The sequence below is a fragment of the Lutra lutra genome, chromosome 3 (assembly GCF_902655055.1).
Source record: "Lutra lutra chromosome 3, mLutLut1.2, whole genome shotgun sequence".
Taxonomy (NCBI): domain Eukaryota; kingdom Metazoa; phylum Chordata; class Mammalia; order Carnivora; family Mustelidae; genus Lutra; species Lutra lutra.
In genome coordinates this window covers 60,734,861-60,742,336 of record NC_062280.1, presented here as the reverse complement: position 1 = coordinate 60,742,336, position 7,476 = coordinate 60,734,861, and the positions used below count along the sequence as shown (strand labels likewise).

The 7,476-nt window shown below is 37.5% G+C and overlaps 1 long non-coding RNA gene across 2 annotated transcripts; it reads left to right on the top strand.

Moving 5' to 3' along the window:
• The first annotated feature begins 1,565 nt into the window (after positions 1-1,565).
• Positions 1,566-7,346, top strand: LOC125096091 (uncharacterized). Of its 2 annotated transcripts, none has more exons than XR_007126055.1 (3): positions 1,566-1,863; positions 5,837-5,951; positions 7,268-7,346. It is a non-coding gene; the product is annotated as an uncharacterized LOC125096091 (long non-coding RNA). The 2 variants fall into 2 exon arrangements; XR_007126054.1 differs by having other exon boundaries at positions 1,566-1,867.
• Positions 7,347-7,476: the final 130 nt, after the last annotated feature.

The window sequence follows — 7,476 nt, the reverse complement described above, 5'->3', positions numbered from 1 at the left end:
CAACAGTTTCCGGCAATCTACATAACAACACTCCTCCAAGTAGAGCCTCTCAGGGAAGGAATAGTATTTCACAGTAAAAACTTCTCTTTCTATCAAAAGGTGGGTTGAGATATGTTCTGTTGACCCACCCCGAAGTGAGTGTTCCAAGAATGCCTGGTTTGTGGGGCCACCGTACCTGGTCAAACCCAAGCTTTCCTCTGTTACTACACAAACCAGGCTGCCACCATGAGGGGACTAGAGAAGCTGAGTACCATGTCTGCATACTCTCATCGAATAGAAAATAGACAGGGACTGGGAATCACACTTCAAAGGTCATGAAGTGCCAGACTGAAGTACATAACACTGAATGGGGCTTCCATTCGCACGATAACTCACAAGTAGAAGAGTTGGAAGAAAGGAAGAATGAAATACTAAGGCAGCAGATTACATTACTAACAGATAAAACCAGCTACAGTGGGTAGACTAAGGAACTATTCCAAGCTTTCATACATTTCAGTAATCAACCAATAGGGCCTGTGGTCCCACCTGTTTAGATTGGGGACCCCTGCTGAGGCACCTAAAACCACAAAGGTACAGAAATCACAGGAAAAAGCCATTGCCCTGACTCTCATTGCGGATCACGTGCTGTGCTGCTAAGAATGCTAAAGCCCATCACATCACAACGAAAACAGCATTTTCTACTGGAATTTGCAACAGGATGTCCCATTTGGGTGGGTGAGTTACTCTACGGCTCTGGGTGAGGGGGGAGCTACCCAATCTCCATTGGTGTCCTATTGTCCTGCTGCAAGCCAGACCTATTGAAAAACTACAACTGGAACGGAACATGCATTGAAAAGGGAGAATTGGGGGATTCTGGTCTGTCATTACCAACCCCCAGTGCATTTCCTCATGCCTGACCGTGCTGCCTCCCTCAGTGAACATATATATGGGTTGCATATGCAGTTCAAATTCCTACAGCTGCCAACCTCTGACTCCTTAAGGCCAAGTGAGCACATTCTGTTTTCCACTGATAGATCATTTGACCAGCATCTTTATTCTCTCCATTGGTCTGGCGGACCTTATACAACGCATGGGAGTCCTTACTAAATGTATCCAGGAAGCCTTAAATAATAGCCAACAAAACTTAACTTTACTGAACACTGGAATCTTCCTAATGAGAAAAGCTGTCCTTCCAAAATAGAATTGAACTGCATTTCTGTCTTGCTAGGAAGCACCTGTGCCATTATCCAGATAAAAATCTGTGTGTTCATACTGATGAGTCTGCTAAGGTGTCAATTTAATTAAATCACATAAGACACCCGTGCCAACCTTGAGGGATCCCACCCCAAGCCTGGAGGAAGTTAATAACTCAATGGTTCATATCATGGGGCTCTTGGTGGAAAAAATATTACTTATTTTGGGAATGATTATCTTAATACATGGAAAGGTAAAAAGATGTAGTTCTTAAGATGACAAACACGGATTAAGATAATCTGTGTTTTCTCTTGCATGTGCCTGTATTACTACTGTGGTGTCTGCTTCAATTAACCCCCTTCCTGCTAAGGAAACGCCTTGCTGACTGCTCCAGGAGGTTATTGAAAGGACATCACCACAAACTGACCTGCCGGCGAGATCCGGGCACCGGGAAGCTCCTCAGGCCCCCACCCTACCTCACTCCTCCATCTTTGGAATGTTCCGCCCACCCACCATTTCTGCATAAGGAGCTGTTCCAAGGACGCATCCTTGAGAGAGTAAGGTGTTGCTGAGACCATCTGGATGGGATACGTTACTCAGCCCAGTTAAGGCCTCTATATAAACTTTGAAGATTCTGGCGGCGGGTGCGGAGACCCACTCGTCTTGCGGCGGCCGTCCTAGACAAGCCTGGTAAGTAAGCTCCCTGTTTGTGAGACGGGCCCCCTCCGAGCTGGGGCGGCCGGCCTCTTCCCTCGCTCTCTTCCTGCCTTCTGTGTAAGGGAGCCACTTTGGGAACCAAGGATTCCCATCAACAGTATGGAAGAGCTGCTTTGCTCTGCCTCGTGGCTCGTGTTTGGTACCGTCCCTTCTGTGCGTGCAATGTTTGTGTGCGCCTACGCAGGTGGCTTTTGGTTTGTTTGATCAGTTCTCGTATCCGGGGTGTGCTAATGTTTTTATCTTGTATTTCCCTAGTAATGTGGTGTTCAGCATTTTTTTCATGTGATTATTTGCTATTACATTTCGTCCTTCTTTGGTAAAGTATCTGTTAAAAGATTTTGCCTATCTGTATATTGTTAAGTGAGTCTGTCTACTCAATATGTTGTAAATCCAAGTTATTTATGAGATATATGTTTTGTAGATATCTTCTGGAAATCTGTGGATTGCTGTTTCGTTTCTTAAACAGTATATTTTAAAGAGCAAATTATGTTGGAGAAGTCCGGTTTATGTATATATACATATTTTTTGGTTCATAATTAAAAAAAAAGATTTTACTTATTTTTGAGAGAAAGAGAGCAGAAGTGGGGGTGGGCAGCAGACTCCCTGCAGAGCAGGGAGCTCGATGCAGGACTCGATCCCAGGACCCCAGAGATCATGATCTGAGCCGAAGGCAGACGCTAAACTGACTGAGCCACCCAGGCGCCCCTGGTTCATGATTTTGTAAGAAATATTTGCCTAATGCAGTTTTCTCCTGGCTTTTGTTTTTTTCCCCAGAAGTATGTCTTTAGCTCTTACATTTAACTTTATTATTCATTCTTATCCAGTGTTTATAATGGTGTGGGATAAGATAAGAGGTTTGCTTTTTGCATATGGTTATACAACTCAGCACCATTAGTTGAAAAGGCTACTAACCTCATTAGTTTCCTATTAGTGCTATAATATATTATCAGAAATTTAGTAGCCGATAATAACACAAATTTATTATTTTGTAATTCTGGAGGTCAGCATTCCAAGGATGGTGTCACTGTGCTAAAGTCAAGGTGTTGACAATGTCGGTTCCTTCTGGAGGTTCTAGGGTAGCATCCTTTCCTTACCTTGTCCAGATTCTAGAGGTTCCCTGTATTCCTTGCTCAAGCCGCTTCCTCTGTCTTCAAACCCAGCAGTATACCCCTGTCGAATCTAGTTTACTGATTCTGTCTTAGTCATCACATGGCCTTCTCACTGTGAACCTCGTTCCTTCCTCTCAAAAGTACTTTTGTAATTCCATTGTGCCCACTGAGAAAATAAAGATCCTTAACTTAATAACATCAGCAAAGTCCCTTTTGCCATATAAGGCAATATCTTCATAGGTTTAGAGATTAAGACATACGGACATCAGTTAATGTGTGTGGTAAAGTCCCTTATTTCATTCCTGATATCAGTAATTTGTATTTTTTAATCAATTTATTTTATTCACTATTGTATTTTTCGAAGAACCAGCTTTTGAATTCATTGGTTTTCTCTCCTTTTTTTTTTTTTTTTGGTTTTCCACTTCATTTTATATTTCATTGATTTCTGCTCATGTCATTATTATTTCCTTACTTCTAGTTACTTTGGATTTTGTTTGATTTTTATTTTTCAATTTTTTAAGTTGAAACTTAAATTACTGCTTTGAAATATTTCTTCTTTCTTAAATGATCATTTAATTTAATGCTGTAAATGTCCCTGTAAGCAATAATTTAATTGTGTACCTCATATCTTTGTATCTGGTGTTTTTTTTTTCATTCAGTTCAAAGTGTTTTATAATTTGCTTTATGATTTATCTTTTAACTATGAGTGAGTTCTTTCAAAGTATATGTTTTAATTTCCAAATATTTGAGAATGTTCTGGATATCTTTAAGTTTACTTTTGTTTTGTTCAGCTAACATACTTTGTATTTATTTAATCTTCTCAAATTTATTTTTATTTTTTTATGAGCCAGAATATGGTCTATTTTGATGAATGTTTTGTGTATACTTCAAAAGAATACTTGTTTACCTAGTGTGGAATAGTGTTCTATAAATGTCAGTTTGGCAAAGTTGGTAGTGTTGTTCCACTTCATCTGGATCTTTATATTTTTCTATTAATTTTTGAGAAATTGGTAGTGTATTATGCAATTGAATTAATTACACATAATCAACGTAATTGTTCAATTATTACAAGGACTCACAGGTCTCAAACACTTTTTGTTCACAAAAAGTGAACATTATTATTATTGCAGGTCTCAGTGAGATATGAAGTTCTAGGTATTCTGTGTGAAGATAGGTTCCTCAGCACACAGGATCAAAACAAGATGGGTTTCGAATGGAAGGAGGCTCTTAAGAGAGTCTTTTAGCTATCTCTTGGGTGTATTCATGTAAAATTTAAAATTTGTCTGTACTCACAAATTGTACAATTGGGTTGTCTTATTCTTATCTATGATATTGCCAGAGATGTTAACAAGACTTACATAAAATATACTCCCCATTTGGAAACTTATATTATTAAGGGGATCTGTATACTTTCCATAAATGGACTAGTGTTTTGGCAATTGTATGCCAGGCCAATGGGATTGCTTATGTTTGTGTCTGTTTAAGTAATATATCCAAAACTCCTGCCTGTGTTATGATACAAAGCTTTTTCTAACTGTTGTGTGTGGGCATGCTGTCTTAACTTTGTTTCCTTTGCAAAAACTATTTAGTTAAAACTGTATTATCAGAACAAACAGCTTGCAGACAGTCTTGTGTCTGCTTCATGGAATTTGAATATTCCCCAAGCCACCTTTTTTTCCAAGATCTTTTTTTCTCTGATAACTCTCTTAATTAAAGCAAATTCCATTTATCTAAGTATCTCTAGACCTGTTCTTTATTTTCCCTAATGCTCTGTTTGATCTGGAACTAAGTGTTTCTTACATCATGTTTGTTATGCCCACTGTGTGCTAATTGTCCATGTGTAATTGGGAAATATATCTTATAACCAGAAGTGCCATATTTTCCAGGACAAGGTCATATGGAAAATTAGTGTGTGTATATGTGTGTTTGCAAGTAAATATACATGTATATACATACAGTATGTATACACCAGAATGTCCTTCATAACTAGTCTCCAAATTTCCAGGTATTGCATCTCTGGTATATCATACCAATAGGCTAGACTGATTGATCTCAAGAACCCACATGTTCTTTCAGTTTTTCTTTAAAAGTATAACACTATGAGACACTAGACAAGTAGTAGAAGATATTCTGTCATTCTGCCTTTTCTAAACAGTTCATTAAAATTGATGGTTGGGCGCCTGGGTGGCTCAGTGGGTTAAGCCGCTGCCTTCGGCTCAGGTCATGATCTCAGGTTCCTGGGATCGAGTCCCGCATCGGGCTCTCTGCTCAGCAGGGAGCCTGCTTCCCTTCCTCTCTCTCTGCCTGCCTCTCTGCCTACTTGTGATCTCTGTCTGTCAAATAAATAAATAAAATCTTTAAAAAAAAAATTGATGGTTACACAATAATCTTCAGTTTTAATACAGAATAAAGTGCATGAGTTTTGGCCTACGGAAAGAAATTCACATAGATATAGTCCCATTTGGGGTCACAGTAGTAAATATACCCTGTAAATTGAGAGCCAAGTGACATACCATGTTAGTGTTGTTCCATTTAGACGCCATGAGGATTTCTATTCTTTCATGGCATAAGATGGTATGACATAAGCCATTCCAATAACTCTTTTGCATGATGCTGCCTTCCAGGTCATGGTGTTTTGTTTTAGTAATGATGGAGCTCAGCAGGAAAAAGTATATCCTTACAGGCATCTGAGCCAAAGCTAAGAGAGAAAATTACTTTTTTGCTGTTGTCTTTTTCACGGTACCAAAGTATTGTTTAGTTTTCCCGTATGAGCAAGTCCTTTGTTAATTCCTTTACCCTCAGTGATTAGTTTACATTCTTTCCACTTATTTCAACAGAAACTTCTCCTCCCCAAGTGTGCACCCAGGTTTAGCCACTGTGTTGATCCACATTGGTAGAAGAAATATGAACCTCACTAATGACTCTTCCTCTAGCCATTCCCATTCATTTAAGGTAGGTATTAGAAAAATACAAATTTATGGACCATCCAGTAGGTAATAAGGTACTTGGTATTGTTGAAGCTAGTTTTGACTTTAGATATTTGATTTAATGCATATACATTTAGGATCGTATGTCTCCTTGAAATATTAACCTTTTCCCCCAGTTTTATTGAGATAAAGCACTGTAAAAATTTAAGGTAGATGTAGCCTAATGATTTGATTTGCACGTATTGTGAAATGATTACCACAATGAGTCTAGTTAACATTCATCATTTTATATATAAAAGAAAAAATTATTATTTTCCTTGTGATGAGAACTTTTAGGATCTACTGTCTTAGCAACTTTCAGATATACTACACATCAGTGTTCACTATTAGTCATCATGCTGTACATTATATCTTCAGGCTTATTTATCTTATAACTGGACGTTTGTACCTTTTGACCACCTTCATCTAATTCAATTATGAATGCGGCCCTTTAACATTATAAAACATTACTATTCATCCTTTATATAATATTCCTTTCTCTGAAATAAATCTTATCTAGTAATTCTTTTTTTTTTAAGATTTTATTTTTATTTATTTATTTGACAGATAGAGATCGTAAGTAGGCAGAGAGGCAGGCAGAGAAAGAGGAGGAAGCCGGCTCCCTGCAGAGCAGGGAGCCTGATGTTGGGCTTGATCCCAGAACCCTGGGATCATGACCTGAGCGGAAGGCAGAAGCTTTAACCCACTGAGCCACCCAGGCACCCCATCTTATCTAGTAATTCTTAAAGCCATTCTAACTTTGTTTTGATTTGTGCTTATATGATATATCACTTTTGTCCTTTTGCTTTTAACATATCTCTGTATGTACATTTAAAGTAGATTTTTATAGACAACATAAAGTGGTCTTACTCTGCTCCATTTTACAATTGGAGTGCTTAGGCCTTATGCGTTTGATGTAATTATCAATAGTCTTTCTCTTTGTTTTCCACTTTGTCAAGTGTTTCTTTTTCTAATAGTAGGCAAAGTAATTTTTTTGCTTATTTAAAGTTATATATATATATGTGTGTGTATGTGTATATATATACATATATATATACATATACATATATAATGTGTGTGTATGTGTATATATATATATATAGAATAGTTTTCCAAATGACAGTTTTTGGCAGCGAGTAAAGGTTACAAGTAAAAACAATAAGCCCTAATTTTCCATAGCAGCTTTCATTTTTTCCTGAAAAGAAAGTCCATTTTTCTACAGAGATCACCATTTAGATGTATATTCTTAAACACATGGGATTTTTTAAAGTGTCAAAATATATGTAATCCCCATTTTTTCAGAGGAGAATTACAATGAGCAGAAGAATGCATAAACTTAGATTCTCAAGGTCATCTCAAATCCTGAAGTCCCTGGTTTCTGTGATAGGGTAAGAGTTTTGCTAGCAAATAGTTGAACTAAAATCCAGTAAAAAAATATTGTAAATCTTTATCTTCTTATTCTTGATTTTTTTAATATATTGAAACAGATTATTTAACTAAAGCTAAATATG